This window comes from Oryctolagus cuniculus, chromosome 10 (genome assembly GCF_964237555.1).
Source record: "Oryctolagus cuniculus chromosome 10, mOryCun1.1, whole genome shotgun sequence".
In the NCBI taxonomy this organism is placed as follows: domain Eukaryota; kingdom Metazoa; phylum Chordata; class Mammalia; order Lagomorpha; family Leporidae; genus Oryctolagus; species Oryctolagus cuniculus.
Window position 1 is genome coordinate 112084518 of NC_091441.1, and position 16654 is coordinate 112101171.

A 16654-nucleotide genomic window follows, 5' to 3' on the forward strand; every position below is an offset into this window, starting at 1 on the left:
AGAAGATCAGTTTAGTATACATTAAGTAAAGATTTCAACAGTTTGCTCCCATACAGAAACATAAAGTGAAAAATACTGAGTACTAGTTATAGCATTAAATCTCAATGTACAGCACACTAAGGACAAAGATCCTATATGAGGAGTAAGTGCACAGTGACTCCTGTTGTTGACTTAACAAATTGACACTCTTGTTTATGGCATCAGTAATCACCCTAGGCTCTTGTCATGAGCTGCCAAGGCTATGGAAGCCCCCTGAGTTCGCCGACTCTGATCATATTTAGACAAGGCCATGGTCAAAGTGGAAGTTCTTTCCTCCCTTCAGAGAAAGGTACCTCCTTCTTTGATGACCTGTTCTTTTCACTGGGATCTCACTAGCGGAGATATTTCATTTAGTTTTTTTTTTTTTCCCCAGAGTGTCTTGGTTTTCCATGCCTGAAATACTCTCATGGGCTTTTCAGTCAGATCCACGAGCCTTAAGGGCTGATTCTGAGGCCAGAGTGCTGTTTAGGACATCTGCCATTCTATGGGTCTGCTGTGTATCTCACTTCCCATGTTGGATCATTCTCTCCCTTTTTTATTCTATCAGCTAGTATTTGCAGACACTAGTCTTGTTTATGTGCTCCCTTTGGTTCTTAGTCCTATCATTATGATCAATTGTGAACAGAAATTGATCACTGGGACTAGTGAGATGGCATTGGTACATGCCACCTTGATGGGATTGAATTGGAATCCCCTGGTATGTTTCTAACTCTACTGTTTGAGTTAAGTCAGCTTGAGCATGTCCGGAATTGCACATCTCTTCCCTCTCTTATTCCCACGCTTATATTTAACAGCGATCACTTTTCAGTCAAGTTTCAGCACTTAAGAATAATTGTGTATTGATTACAGTATTCAACCAAAAGTATTAAGTAGAACAAAAAAACAAAAATACTAAGAGGGATAACATATTAAGTTGCTCATCAACAGTCAGGGTGAGGGCTGATCAAGTCACCATTTCTGCTAGTGTTCATTTCACTTTAACAGGTTTCCTTTTTGGTGCTCAGTTAGTTGTCACCTATCAGGGAGAACAAGTGGTATTTGTACCTTTGGGATTGGCTTATTTCACTCAGCATAATTTTTTCCAAATTCCTAACAGGGATCACTTTTCAGTTAAAATTTAAACACCTAAGAATAATTGTGTGTTAATTACAGAGTTCAACCAATGGTACTAGAACAAAAAACAATACTAAAATGGATAAAGTATTACATTGTACATCAACAGTCGGGACAAGAGCTGATCAAGTCACTGTTTCTCATAGTGTCCATTTCACTTCACCAGGTTTCCCCTTTGGTGCTCAGTTAGTTGTCGTCGATCAGGGAGAACATATGATATTTGTCCCTTGGGACTGGCTTAATTCACTCAGCATGATGATTTCCAAATTCCTCCATTTTGTTGCAAATCACCGGGTTTCATTGTTGTTGACTGCTGTATAATATTCTATAGAGTACATGTCCCATAATTTCTTTATCCAGTCTACTGTTAGGCATTTGGGTTGGTTCCAGGTCTTAGCTATTGTGAATTGAGCTGCTATAAACATTAATGTGCAGACAGCTTGTTTTTTGCCAATTTTGTTTCCTTTGGGTAAATTCCAAGGAGTGGGATGGCTGGGTTGTATGGTAGGGTTATATTCAGGTTTCTGAGGAATCTCCAGACTGACTTCCATAGTGGCTTTACCAGTTTGCGTTCCCACCAACAGTGGGTTAGTGTCCCTTTTTCCCCACATCCTCGCCAGCATCCATTGTTGGTAGATTTCTGAATGTGAGCCATTATAACTGGGGTGAGGTGAAACTTCATTGTGGTTTTGATTTGCATTTCCCTGATTGCTAGTGATCCTGAACATTTTTTCATGTGCCTGTTGGCCATTTGGATTTCCTCTTTTGAAAAATGTCTATTGAGGTCCTTGGCCCATCTCTTAAGTGGGTTGTTTGTTTTGTTGTTGTGGAGTTTCTTGATTTCTTTGTAGATTCTGGTTATCAACCCTTTATCAGTTGCAAAGTTTACAAATATATTTTACCCTTCTGTCAGTTGCCTCTTCACTTTCCTGACTGTTTATCTTGCAGTACAGAAACTTCTCAATTTGATGCAATCCCAAATGTTAATTTTGGCTTTGACTGCCTGTGCTTCTGGGGTCTTTTCCAAGAAGTCATTGCCGGTACCTATATCTTGCAGGGTTTTTCCAATGCTCTCTAATAATTTGATGGTCAGGTCATAGATTGAAGTCTTTAATCCATGTTGAGTGGATTTTTGTGTATTGTGAAAGGTAGGGGTCTTGCTTCCTGATTCTGCACGTGGAAATCCAGTTTTCCCAGCACCATTTATTGAATAGACTGTCCTTACTCCAGGGATTGGTTTTGTATCCTTGATCAAGTATGAGTTGGCTGTAGATGTTTGGATTTATTTCTGGTGTTTCAATTCTGTTCCATTGGTCTATCCATCTGTTTCTGTACCAGTACCATGCTGTTTTGATTACAACTGCCCTGTAGTATGTCCTGAAATCTGGTATTGTGATGCCTCCAGCTTTGTTTTTGTTGTGCAAGATTGCTTTAGCTCTTTGAGGTCTCCTGTGTCTCCATATGAATTTCAGCATCATTTTTTCCAGATCTGAGAAGAAGGTCTTCGGTATCTTGATTGGTATTGCATTGAATCTATAAATTGCTTTTGGGAGAATGGACATTTTGATGATATTGATTCTTCCAATCCATGAGCATGGAAGATTTTTCCATTTCTTGGTATCCTCTTCTATTTCTTTCTTTAAGGTTTTGTAATTTTCATTGTAGAGATCCTTAACATCCTTGGTTAAATTTATTCCAAGGTATTTGATTGTTTTTGTAGCTATTGTGAATTGGATTGATCTTAGAAGTTCTTCCTCAGCCGTGGCATTGCCTGTGTATACAAAGGCTATTGATTTTTGTGCATTGATTTTATGCCCTGCTACTTTGCCAAAATCTTCTATGAGTTCCAATAATCTCTTAGTAGAGTTCTTTGGGTCCCCTAAATAAAGAATCATATCATCTGCAAAGAGGGATAGTTTGAGTTCTTCCTTCCCAATTTGTATCCCTTTAATTTCTTTTTCTTGCCTAATAGCTCTGGCTAGAACTTCCAGAACTATATTGAATAAAAATGCTGTTGATTTTTGTGCATTGATTTTATACCCTGCTACTTTGCCAAAATCTTCTATGAGTTCCAATAGTCTCTTAGTAGAGTTCTTTGGGTCCCCTAAATAAAGAATCATATCATCTGCAAAGAGGGATAGTTTGAGTTCTTCCTTCCCAATTTGTATCCCTTTATTTTCTTTTTCTTTTCCTAATAGCTCTGGCTAAAACTTCCAGAACTATATTGAATAGAAGTGGTGAGAGTGGACATCCCTGTCTGGTACCAGATCTCAGTGGAAATGCTTCCAACTTTTCCCCATTCAATAGGATGCTGGCCATGGGGTTTTTCATAAATTGCTTTGATTATATTGAGGCATGTTCCTTCTATACCCAGTTTGCTTAGGGTTTTCATCATGAAAGGGTGTTGTATTTTATATGATGCTTTCTCTGCATCTATTGAGATAATCATATGGTTTTTCCTCTGCAGTCTGTTAATGTGGTGTATCACATTGATTGATTTGTGAACATTGAACCATGCCTGCATACCAGGGATAAATCCTAGTTGGTCTGGGTGGATGATCTTTCTGATGTGTTGTTGCATTCTATTGGCGAGAATTTTATTGAGGATTTTTGCATCTATGTTCATCAGGGATATTGGTCTGTAATTCTCTTTCAATGCTGCATCTTTTTCCAGCTTAGGGATTAAGGTGATGCTGGCTTCATAGAAAGAATTTGGGAGGACTTCCTCTTTTTCGATTGTTCTGAATAGTTTGAGAAGAATTGGAGTTAATTCTTCTTTCAATGTCTGGTAGAATTATCTATATGATCAGTTACACACTTAATATGATCACTTTAACCTGTAAGATGGCATTAGTACCTGCCAACTTAATGGAATTTGGAGTCCTATGGCAAATTTTTAGCTTTACCTTTAGGTGTAAGTCTGTGGGAACATATGCCGAACTGTACATCTCCTCTCTTATTCCCACTCTTATTTTTTACAGGGATCCATTTTCTTTCTTTTTTTATTTAATGAGCATAAATTTCCAAAGTACAGCTTATGGATTACAATAGCTTCCTCCCCCCCATAACTTCCCTCCCACCCACAACGCTCCCCTCTCCCACTCCTTCTCCCCTTCCCTTCACATCAAGATTAATTTTCAATTAGTTTTATATACAGAAGATCAATTTAGCATATATTAAGTAAAGATTTTCACATTTTGCTCCCACACAGGAACACAAAGTGTAAAATACTATTTGAGTACTAGTTATAGCATTAATTAAACACCTAAGAGTAACTGTGTATTAGTTACAGAGTTCAACCAATAGTTTTAAGTAGAATATAATATGCAACTTTTGTATTGTTGTGGCTTCCCCCCACAACCTCCCTCTCTCCCGTCGCCCTCCCCTCCCCCACTCCCTCTCCCATCCCGCCTTTCATCACATTTCATTTGCAATTACCTTCATATACTGAAGATCAACTTAGTATATACTAAGCAGGGATTTCAACAGGCTGCACTCACACAACCGAACCAGGTATAGGGTATTGTTTGACTAGTAGTGTTGTTTTTGAGTTTCATAGTTAAACACATTAAGGACAGAGATCCTATGTGGGGAGCATGAACCCAGTGACTCCCGTTGTTGATTTAACAATTGGCACTCTTATTTATGACATCAGCAATCTCCCGAGACTCTTGCTATGAGCTGTCCAGGCTATGGAAGCCCCTTGAGTTCACCGACTCTGAATTTGTTTAGTCAAGGCTGTATCACAGTGGAGGTTCCTTCCTCCCTTCAGAGAAAGGCGCCTCTCTCCTTGATGGCCTGATCCTTCTGCTGGGTGTTGTTCACCAGGATCTTTCATTTAGATTGTTTTTTGCCACCGTGTCATGGCTTTCCATGCCTGTGAGACTCTCATGGACCTTTTATTCAGATCTGAATGTCCCAAGGGTTGATTCTGAGGCAGGAGTGCTGTTTTGGGCGTTTGCCATTCTATGAGTCTGCTGTGTGTCCTGCTTCCCCCGCAGGATCATTCTCTCCCTTTTGATTCTAGGATCCGTTTTCAATTGGATTTTTTTTTTTTTGACAGGCAGAGTGGACAGTGAGAGAGAGAGAGAGACAGAGAGAAAGGTCTTCCTTTGCCGTTGGTTCACCCTCCAATGTTCGCCGCGGCCGGCGCACTGTGCCTGGCGCACCGTGCTGATCCGATGGCAGGAGCCAGGTACTTATCCTGGTCTCCCATGGGGTGCAGGGCCCAAGTACTTGGGCCAACCTCCACTGCACTCCCTGGCCAAAGCAGAGAGCTGGCCTGGAAGAGGGGCAACTGGGACAGAATCCAGTGCCCCAACCGGGACTAGAACCCGGTGTGCCGGCACCGCAAGGCGGAGGATTAGCCTAGTGAGCTGCGGCACCGGCCTTCAATTGGATTTTAACACAGAATAATTCTGTGTTAAGTAAAGAGTTCAACCAATGGTATTAAGTAGAAAAAGAAAATACTATTAAAGAATAAAATAGTAAGCTATTCCTCAACAGCCAGGACCAGGGCTGATCAAGTCATTGCTTCTCATATTGTCAGTTTCACTTCTACAGATTTCCTTTTATGTTAGCTCAGTTAGATGTTACAGATCAGGGAGAACATATGATATTTGTCCCTTTGGGACTGGCTTATTTCACTCAGTAGGATGGTTTCCAGATTCCCCCATTTTGTTGCAAATGACCGGATTTCATTTTTTTTTACCACTGTGCAGTATTCCATAGAGTACATATCTTATAATTTCTTCCATTGACTGGCATTTAGGCTGATTCTGTGTTTTAGCTGTTGTGAATTGAGCTACAGTAAACAGGGAGGTGCAGATAGCTCTTTTATTTGTCAATTTAATTTCCCTTGGGTAAATTCAAAGGAGTGGTATGGCTGGGTCATATGGTAGGGCTATATTCAGATTTCTAAGGTATCTGCAAACTCTTTCATAGTGGTTTTACCAGTTTGCATTCCCACCAACAGTGGATTAGTGTACCTTCAAAAGGCCTTCCAATCCTTTCTCTTTCCATGCCTTCAGGAACTCCTAGAACCCATATGTTGGGTCATTTGATAGTATCCTGTAGATTCCTAACAGTGTTTTTTAGTTTTCTAATTTCATCTTCTTGTGTTTGGTCTGATTATATAATTTCCTGTGCTTTGTCTTCTAAGTTGGGTATTTATTCTGCTTCACTGCTTCTGTTCTTAAAGCTGTCCACTTTATTTTTTGCTTGTTCTACTGAATTCTTTATTTCCAATATTTCATTTCACCTTCTCTTTAAGATCTCAGTTTTGTGGGAGAAATTTTGTTTCATGTCATGTATGGATTTCATTAGTTCGTTCATTTGTTTCTGCTTACTTCTAAGTAATCCTTTGATCAATTTTTAAAATTCCATTTCTGACATTTCTTCAGTCTCATCATCTTCACGATCTAGTATTGAAGTGTTGTGTTCATTTGGATGTGTCATGTTGTCTTCCTTGTTCTTGTTTCTTGGGTTGGTGCAGTTGTTATTTGGCATTTGTAGGATACTCCTTGGTTTCTTTTTTGTCTTTTTTTTTTTTTTTTGCTGTAATAGCTTTTATCTTTGGACTACATCTGATTGGATTAATGGAGTGTCTGCTGGTCTCACCTCACTCTCCAATGCTAGCAGTCTCAGCTGCTGAGGTTCTGAGTGTGCACATCCACGCTCTCCCTGTAGGTCCATTGTGTCCTTATAATTTGTCGTGTTTCCTCTTCCATTTTCTCCCTAACTCTTCCCTCAGACTGCGCTCTCTATACTTTTTTAAAACTATCTTCTCCTAGACTAGAGCAATAAGTTCCCTCCCTACTGCACTGTCTTGATCTGGGAAGTTCTTGAAGTCACAATTGCTTATTTGAAAAATTAAGTCACTTCCATTAACTCCCACTCTAAGAGCTAAAATCAGGAAGTACAGCAAACAAGATAGAGGTGAAATGTAACTACAAAATTGAAATGAAGGGCTATGAACAAGCAATTTTACATCTCTAAATTTCTGATCATTGTCTTTTAAAAAATTCAACTTTCAAAATTTGTTTTCATTATAATCTATAATAAGAAATACATTTTACATAATGATCCAGTGCACACATCTGTGTATATGTAACTGAAATGAAAATGTTATCACTTAACCTTATGGCCTGCAATAGACCCTAATATTTTTGTTCCCTTTTTGTTGGGGAATAGAGTTAGCACCTGCAATGCTGATCTCTGCTGGCAGGTTGAAGAACGCTTCCAGCTCAGGTAGAAGTGGTTACATGTACAGCATGATACACAGTAGGTGCTCCAATGTTTGCTGTATGTAAGGCAGTGGTGGAAATGGAAATTTAAAAGAAATGACGGCATAAAGGTAGAAAACATTGTTTTCTCGATCTAGAGTCTACACAGAACTACTTTCTCATTAAAATGCCTGCATGGTGGCTGGGACTAGAGAAATTGTTAGTTTCCAGGCTCACTTGCTAAGGGAAAAATGGCTGTGAATGGTTTAACAAAGTCCAGTTACTGAAAGTGTGTGAACAACTGTTACAATGCATGTCGTGTTGTGGTGGCAGCCTCTGTGCTGCCTGTGTGGCCTGCTCTAGAATATTCTGTAAAGGCCAGAGATAGAGCAGGATAAATAACATGTACAAATTCTCTGAACTTGATTCTACCCAGTTGCTTGCCCCTATGTCCCTCATGAGATACGCCAAGCTGGTTCAAATTCTATCATTTATTTCCTTTGCTCGCCCTCTAGCGGACATGGGTGCATATTTAGAAGCGTTTTATCTTCTTGCTGTACTGAACTTTGTATTAATAGGTGATGGTCTTCCTTCTCTGTACTTACAAATGCTGTGGACTTAAGGCCCTTCTCCCTGACATTAGTGTAGCCACCCCTGCTTCCCTCTGCTTATTATTTACATGGGATACCTTTATCTCGTTTCTTAGTCACCTTTTTTGTGTCTTTGATCTGAAGTCAATATTGTTGTGAATGGCAAGTTTGGTCATGTTTTTCTCTCTTTCTTCTTTCCCCTGCATTTTTCCTTTTATTTCACCAAAACTAAAACATTTAATCAAAATCTCTTTGATTTTTAACATTTTACCACATGTGTTTCATATGTAAATATCATATGAATACACATATGTACCGTTTTTCTTGAAAGCAGAGACATTAATTTCAGATGGCATGGGTTAATGACAAGCATCATCAAGTGGGGAAAGGGGTGAACTATTATGGCTGTACCCTGAGAGGTAAGTCTATATGCCTGTATGCAGAACTATACTGTTATAAATTTTAGACTACCTCCTCCATCTCCTATTCCCTTCCTTATTTTTAACTGGGATCTTCTTCTAATTGCCTTAAAATACATATAATTAGCTCTGTGTTACATAGAGAGTTCAGCATATAGTGTGAAGTAGAGAGATGAGAGAGAAAGAGAAAACAGAGAAAAAAACTGACAACAAAAGAGGATATACGCAGTAAAAAGTAACAATGGTAAACTGTCTCTTGACAGTCTGGTCAAGGATTCTTGAAGACATTGGTTCTAAAAGTAACAATTTCCCTTCTATAGATTTCATTTTAGCTATGCTATTGATTCTTCCAAATCAGGGAGAACATATGGTGTTTGTCTCTTTGGGACTGGGTTATTTCACTAAATATGAGGTTTTCCAGCTTGTTCCATTTTGTTGCAAAGGACCAGATTTCATCCTTTTTTACTGCTGTGTAGTATTCCATAGTGTACATATCCCACAATTTCTTTATCCAGTCTTCGATTGATGGACATTTAGGTTGCTTCCATGTCTTAGCTATTGTGAATTGAGCTGCAATAAACATGGAGGTACAGATAGTTTTTTTGTTTACTGATTTCATTTTCCTTGGGTAAATCCCAGTAGTGGAATGGCTGGGTCATACAGCAGGTCTGTATTCAGGTTTTTGAGGTACCTCCATACTGTTTTCCACAGTGGCTTTACCAGTTTACATTCCCACCAACAGTGGGTTAGGGTACCCTTTTCCCCACATCCTCTTCAGCATTTGTTGTTTGCTGTTAGGGCCACTCTAACTGGAGTGAGGTGAAATCTCATTGTGGGTATTGATTTTCTTTGGCTTGTTTCATTTTTTTCATTTGTTTCAGTGTTACTGCAGTTATCTTGGTTACTGGTCAGTGTTACTAGTGTCAGAGAGGTTAGGGAGGTGGACACTCCCACAGTAGGAGGCCTCATGCCTTCCACAGTGAGGAGGAGGTCTTCAATGGATATGAGGTCCTCAGGGCAGCTTTGGCTGGGTGCCCAGATGGCTGTGAAATCATCACCAGAGATGACCAGGACTCTGCCACCTTCTGACAAGTGAGGGTAGAAGCAGCTATCCTGAAGGGCAGGCGCCACCCAGATGTCATAAGGCTGCTGCAGATGCAGACAGAGCAGACAGAGCATGTATTTCCGTGGACTGTGCAGGCAGGCAGTACCTTCAACAGTACGTGGTGGGGCATGGCCACCTGTGGGAGGGATGTTTGATCAGACATTATCGGCAGGGTAGGGTGTTGGGTTGAATATTAAACTGACTTTGGCTTGTGCTGCAGACTAACTGGGCAACAGTTAGAGACATTTTACCCGGCACTGTGGTAAGGTGCCCCAGAAGTGTTCCTAGACAGAATGTTCAGACATGTGGAGCCTTGGCGTGGTCCTGTATGCCATGGTGACGGGGTCCATCCCCTTTGTTGGGAAGAACTGGGTGCAGCTGGAGGACAACATAAGGTCTAGATATTTCCAGGTTCTACCCTTTATGAGCCTGAAGCTTGAGTACCTGTTAGAGTTACTGACCTATGACCCTGGGGAGAGGCCCACAGTGGCAGATGTCATGGGTCACCAGTTGGTCAGCACTGGACAGGAAGAAGAACCCCGAACAAGTGGAGTAATGCGTGAGGAGCCTCTGGGCTCTCCCCAGGAACAGGAAGTATGTGAATGCCTGGCGGGCTTCGGCTTTCAGCTGGGCTATAAAGAAGACTTCCTGACAGGCAGTCTCTGAGCTGTTACCTGGTCTCCAGTGCCACAGAAGGGCCACACCAGGAGGAAGTCCCCACTGCAGGCTGTTCCATCCCCTCAAAGCCGTCATGTTGCCCAGCACCTCTCTGATCAATGGGGCACAGGGTGGTGTCTCTGAGCTTGCCTTTCCTGTCTCCCCACTGCTGCTGCCTCAGGAGGACCAGGCATCTGGGCCAACTGCCTGCCAGGAGGAGACCCCAGGTTGGGTAGTCTGTGACCTGGCACGATACAGAATCCTTGTGGCCTCCCTCTCTACCCTCAGCCCCTAGGAGCAGTGAAGACAGGAGCTGCTGCCAGGGAGTGGCAGAGAAACAAAATGTCTCAGCAAGGCTGGGACCTCAGCCACTCCTTGTGACAAAAGCCAGGGTCTACAGGAGCTTTGCAGGAGGACAGTGTACTTCCTCCTGTGGGTGTGTGGTGTCTTGCAGGCCCCAGAGGCAGGCCCTGGAGTCTGGAGGAGAAAGGTGGTCCTCCTGTAGCCTCAGGAAATGCTGAGAGTAGGGGCCCTCACACTGATCTGCCTGCATTGTATTGCATTTCACTTAGCCTCATAGTGATATGCACAGATGAGGTCCAGTGTGGTGTTTGTATCTGCATGTGTCGCACGAAAAGATCTGATTGAATGGACTGCACATGGATCACCATGGAGACCAGTGCTGCCAAAGCCACTTCCAAGGTTTCTAAAAGGTTGACCTCATAGAAGCTGAGAAGAGAAGGATGGCTCTCAGAGGCTGGGAGGAGGGGTGGGGGCAAAGGCTCATAGCCTACAGGGCTTCAGAGCTGAGCTCAGTGGCAGAGCAGGGAGCTCCTAGTGTAGAGTGATGTCTTTCAGAAGAGCTAAGAGAGTCCATGGCCAATGCCCCCCTGCATTGTCAATGGAGAAAAAGATGTTCCTGAGAGAGCCAGGACCCTGACACCACAGTGTGTGCAATTGGTCAGGTGCGGACTCCAACAGCTGCAGGTGGGACAGAGGTGGCCCATAGCTTGGGCCTCCTTTCTGAGGTGTTCAGGCACATAGAGCACCTGGCAGCACCAACGATTCCCAAAACCACCTCAGCAAAGCATCTGGTGAGCTGAGAGGAGGGGGCCCTGCTGGCTCCATCTGGACAAGCTGTGGGGCCCTTCCCCCACCCTTGCTCTTCTCTGTCCTGTCTACCATGTTTCTGCAGGATAGATAGTTCTTGGTGAATGACCCCATCTTCCAAATCTGGCGGTAAAAATGGATGCTCCCACAAGATGGTCTCAGCTCTTCTCTGCTCTGCATCCCCTTGGCACAGGACTGGGGCTGCTCATGCTGCAGGGGTCAGGTGGTACCAAAACGTTACATGCGTCCAAAATGTTACATGGAAAAGTGGATTCAGAGAATTATCAGGGTCACCCCATTAGCAACAAGTGATTCACGGTGCTCCCAAAGGGACAAGGCCCTGAGCCACATGTAGGGCTCCCGCCACCCATGTCACTGTCATTCTCAGAAGGTCCTGTTGGCGTGTGTGCATTCTGCCCCCAGGTCCACAACACGATGACAACGTTTCCTGAACCAGATGGTGTTGAGAGTCACAGAGGTGGCCAGAGCACAGCTCCAGGGGGATAAGGAGGTCACTTGTCTGTGCTGCTGCATTTCCTGACTGTTGGGCAGTCATGCTGATGTTGCAGTCCCTCTGGGGTGCCTGACCCAGGTATATGTCCTTTAGCCCATTTGCATGTCAAAGGGGTGCTCACAGTAGGCCTGAAGTCCTGGGGTTCAGAACGAGGATTGATGGTCAAAGACAGCAGCCCCTGGGGGCTAGAGGGCTGGGGGGAAGTGGGCCTTGGCTAAGGCAGGCCGCTGGGGTCCCAGTTACCCAGTATTTCCCTGAACCTCTCCAGGTATCCTCTGTGGTCCTTGGGATCCAAAGGAGCATCCAGGAAGGCCCCTGGACCTGTGCATCACCCTGCCCCACTGGGTGCACAGCCTTTGATGTGCTGTGACCACCAGTGACCTGGGGCCTCCCTGTCAGGTAAATGTCCTTCACCCTGGGAGCAGGGCTGGGGAAGCAAGAAGCTGGTTGGGGACATGGTGGCAGGCTTGTCACTTCCCGCATTCTCTGTGTAGATTTTCATTATGCCCAGCAGCCCATGTTGGGCACCCAGTATTGCTGTGCTTCCAATCCTTGCCTGGCCTCACCTCCTTCTGGGCAGGACTCAGTCCCTCCCCCTACTTTGGGGCCCTCCCTCATCTGTCCCCTGCAGACCTTTTCAGCCCCCCCCACCCCTCTTGCCCTTCCCTCTACACACACACTCACATGAGCCATCTGGTTTGCCACAGATACTGGGCCACTCCAAGCCTTGTGCTGTTTCCTCTCTGGAAAGGCCATAGACTGGGCATGTGGCCTAAGTTTCCTGGGCTGAAATGGGTCAGACCTAGATCCTACCACAAAGGCCTCCATGTCCTGCTTGGAGTAGAAGGAAGGGCCCTAAGTGACTACAAAGCAGTCACCTGTTCACAGGTACAAGGGAAGGTGCACTGTCCTCTCTCCCACTGCAGGAGCTGTCAGGTGTAGCTGCTGAAGGAGGTAGAAGCAGCAGGCAGCAGCAGATCAGGGTAAGAGGAAGGAGAGTTCTCACCCAAGTGATAGAAACATGGACCTAGCGGAAGAAACAAGAATTCAAAGAATGGTAAACATTGAGATGATCTCAATCTAAGATTTTCTCTTTTTAAAATTTATTTAAGGCAAAATATTTTTGAAATAAAAACAAAATGTATCATGGGATTTATAGCATTTGGAGTATTAAAATAAAGGACCAAGCATAGAGTTGGATAGAAGGAAGTATAATGCAAATGTTAATAATTTATGTCTGTGCTATTAGGACACTGGAATAGACTAAGGACACCTATTATTGCTAGAGTGGTTTTCTCTGGAACCCTAAATATACTTGTAACCAATTGAAGACATGAAATGGCTTTTTGATGTGAATTGAATCAAAGCTTAGTACACTGAAAATTGAAACAAATTCTAGAAATATTTTATATTACTTCACCTAATCAAAACTTCAGAGCCATTATGTTAAGCAGGATATTTGTTAAAAGGAGGTATATTTTTCTTTTTTCTCTTTTTTAAATATTTATTTGGCAGGTAGAGTTACAGACAGTGAGAGAGACAGAGAGAAAGGTCCTCCTTCCATTGGTTCACCCCCCAAATGGCCGCCACAGCTGGCACTGCGCCAATCCAAAGCCAAGAGCCAGGTTCTTCTTTCTGGTCTTCCATGTGGCCCATCCTCCACTGCCCTCCCGGGCCACAGTAGAGAGCTGGAATGGAAGAGGAGCAACGGGGACTAGAACCTGGTGCCCATATGGGATGCTGGCTCCGCAGGTGGAGGGTTAACCAAGTGAGCCATGGTGCTGGCCCAGCAGGTATATTTTTTAAAGTACAAAAAGATCTGTGCTAAAATGGGGTTGTTTTGCATTTTTTCTCATATTTCTAGTGTCTGGCTTAAGAGGAGTCAGTTGGACTCATCAGGGCAGGCACTGCGCTTGAAGTGTGTGGGGACAATCTGGTTTCACCTGGTAGGCAGTGGAGACATGGAGAGCCGGTCCCAGTGCCGGCTGCAGCAATTCAGATCTGGCTTTCTGCTGATTTGCCTAGGAAAGCATGGGAAGGTAGCCTAAGTACTTGGCACCCTGCCAGCCATGGGGATGACCCAGATGGAATTCCAGGCTCCCGGCTTCAGCCTGGCCCAGACCCGTGCAGTTGTGGCCATTTGAGGAATGAAGCCACAGATGGAGGATCTCTCTCTGTCTCTGTAACTGCCTTTCAAATATATATATATATATATATATATATATATTTTTTTTTTTTTTTTGGTAAAGAAAACCTTTAGTCTTCTTCCAGTGAAGGGTGTCAGCTGCCGGTTTCCATTGTTTCCTGCCCATTACCAGGTAAGGAAACTATTCTATATTTCCACTTTGTTGAGTGCTGGATTTTGTTAAATGCCATTACCACACCATTGGACTTCTTTATGGGTTTTGATTTCTTCTGTTGTTTAATATATTGACTTTTCTTTGTTGAAGCAAGCTTGCATTCATGGAATACAGGCACTTGGTCATATTTATTTTATTTTATGTTTATTATTTATTGGTCATGTGTTGCTGTTTTTGGTTTACTAATATCTTATTGAAAATTTTTGCATTTGTATTCATCAAGAGTACTGGTTGTGGTTTTCCTTTCTCTGGTTGGTTCTCTGGCTCAGGATCACAGTGGACTCTTTGAAGGAGCTTGGCAGTTTTCCCTGTTCTATTTCTGGAAGAGTTTGAGAAGAATTGGTGTTCAGCTCCCTTTTCCAGAAGATATTTTGGAAGCCCTTAGAATGCTAGACTGTTTTTCTCCTGAAGTACTAGGAGGGTGTGTGTGTGTGTGTGTGTTGCCCTCTGGCTTGAAGCATTTATGGAAAGAATGGGCTTTCGTTCTTTGCTCCTGGGAACAGCTCTCCCCACTCCCAGCTGCTTGTCAGCTTTGTGTTCAGTGAGTCCTTCCCAGCAGTTGCGTTCAGCTGTGTGTAGAATGTTTTCTTCTCAGTTCTGTTGGGATTCACCGAGCTTCTCCGACCTAGAGATTTCATCACATTTGGAAAAAACTCCAGCTGGCATTAACGTTTTCTCTGTCTTTCCTTGCATCTCCTATTAGACATAGGTGAGGGCCCTTGACATAGTCCATGAAGTTCCTGAAATCTCAAAGTCTTTTCCTAGGTTTGCTTTCTTTTCTTTTCTCTCTCTCTCTTTTTTTTTTTTTTTTTGACAGGCAGAGTGGACAGTGAGAGACAGAGAGAAAGGTCCTCCTTTGCGGTTGGTTCACCCTCCAATTGCCGCTGCGGCCGGCGCACCGTGCTGATCCGATGGCAGGAGCCAGGTACTTATCCTGGTCTCCCATGGGGTGCAGGGCCCAAGTACTTGGGCCATCCTCCTCTGCACTCCCGGGCCACAGCAGAGAGCTGGACTGGAAGAGGGGCAACCGGGACAGAATCCGGGGCCCCGACCGGGACTAGAACCCGGTGTGCCGGCGCCGCAAGGTGGAGGATTAGCCTAGTGAGCCATGGCGCCGGCCTCTTTTTTTTTTTAAGATGTATTTATTTATTTGAAAGGCAGAGCTATACAGATACAGAGAGTGACACACAGAGAGAGTGGGAGAGGGTCTTCCATCTGCTGGTTCATTCCCCAAATGGCCACAACGGCCAGAGCTGGACCAATTCAGAGCCAGGAACCCAGAGATTCTTCCAGGTTTCGCACATGGGTGCAGAGGCCCAAGCACTTGGACCATCTTTCACTGCTTTCCCAGGCCACAGCAGAGAGCTGGATCGGAAGTAGAGCATCTGGGTCCTGAACCAGTGCCCATATGGGATGCTGCCACTGCAGGCAGTGGCTTTACCCACTATGCCACAACGCTGGCCTCTTTTTCTTTGTTTTTTACAATTGTTGTGTCTGTTGAACCAACTTATTTGGGGCCGGCACCGCGGCTCACTAGGCTAATCCTCCACCTTGCGGCACCGACACACAGGGTTCTAGTCCCAGTCAGGGCGCTGGATTCTGTCCCGGTTGCCCCTCTTCCAGGCCAGCTCTCTGCTGTGGCCCGGGAGTGCAGTGGAGGATGGCCCAAGTGCTTGGGCCCTGCACCCCATGGGAGACCAGGATAAGTACCTGGCTCCTGCCATCGGATCAGTGCGGTGTGCTGACCGTAGCACGCCGGCCTCAGCGGCCATTGGAGGGTGAACCAACCGCAAAAAGGAAGACCTTTCTCTCTCTCTCTCTCACTGTCCATTCTGCCTGTCAAAAAAATAAAAAAAAACTTATTTGATATGGCATCTACTTTGATGTCTATTTTTTGAGTGTATTTTCATTTAAAATACCATAATTTTGGCATAGAGGTAATCCATTTTAACCCCTGAATTAGACATACATAAAAGTTGCAAAAGTAACACTGGGATTTGCTATACCCTCCACCTCACTTCCCCTAAAGTTGTCAACTATGTAACATCTTATAGTTTAAAAATCTAATACTTTGACTATAAAAACCAAGATATTTACATTGATTCAAGCATTTGCTAATCTACATCAGTCACTTGAATTTCGTGAATTCTCCCTGTAACATCATTTTTGCAGTCGAGTGTCTAACTGAAGATTCCACATTTCATTTAGTTGTAAAGTCATCTTACTGCAGTCCCTGACAGTTCCTCTGTAATTCTTGACATTCCATACCCTTGACATTTTCGAAGTCCTCCTTTTATTTTGTAAACTTACCTCCTCCTCCCCGGTTTGGATCTGACTGATGTTTCCTAATGGAAACATTGAAGTTAATGCATTTTTGGCAAGTGCTCCAATCAAGTGAAGGAGGCCTTTCTTAACACATCATGGCAGTAGACAAGATGTCAGTAAGTGTTAATACTGGTGATGAAACTTGTTGTTCTCTGAGGTACCTGGCAGCTTTGCCAACTGTGAGACATCACCAGTTTC

At 43.7% G+C, this 16654-nt stretch overlaps 1 long non-coding RNA gene across 1 annotated transcript in view; it reads left to right on the plus strand.

The window, feature by feature from the left end:
- The window catches only part of LOC103349176 (uncharacterized), a 92779-nt gene that overhangs the window by 5450 nt on the left and 70675 nt on the right, over window positions 1-16654 (plus strand). Inside the window, exons 2-5 of the long non-coding RNA XR_007921945.2 lie at window positions 11681-11849; window positions 12040-12170; window positions 12698-12828; window positions 14021-14089. This is a non-coding gene — a long non-coding RNA (uncharacterized lncRNA). The remainder of the gene's footprint in view (window positions 1-11680; window positions 11850-12039; window positions 12171-12697; window positions 12829-14020; window positions 14090-16654) is intronic.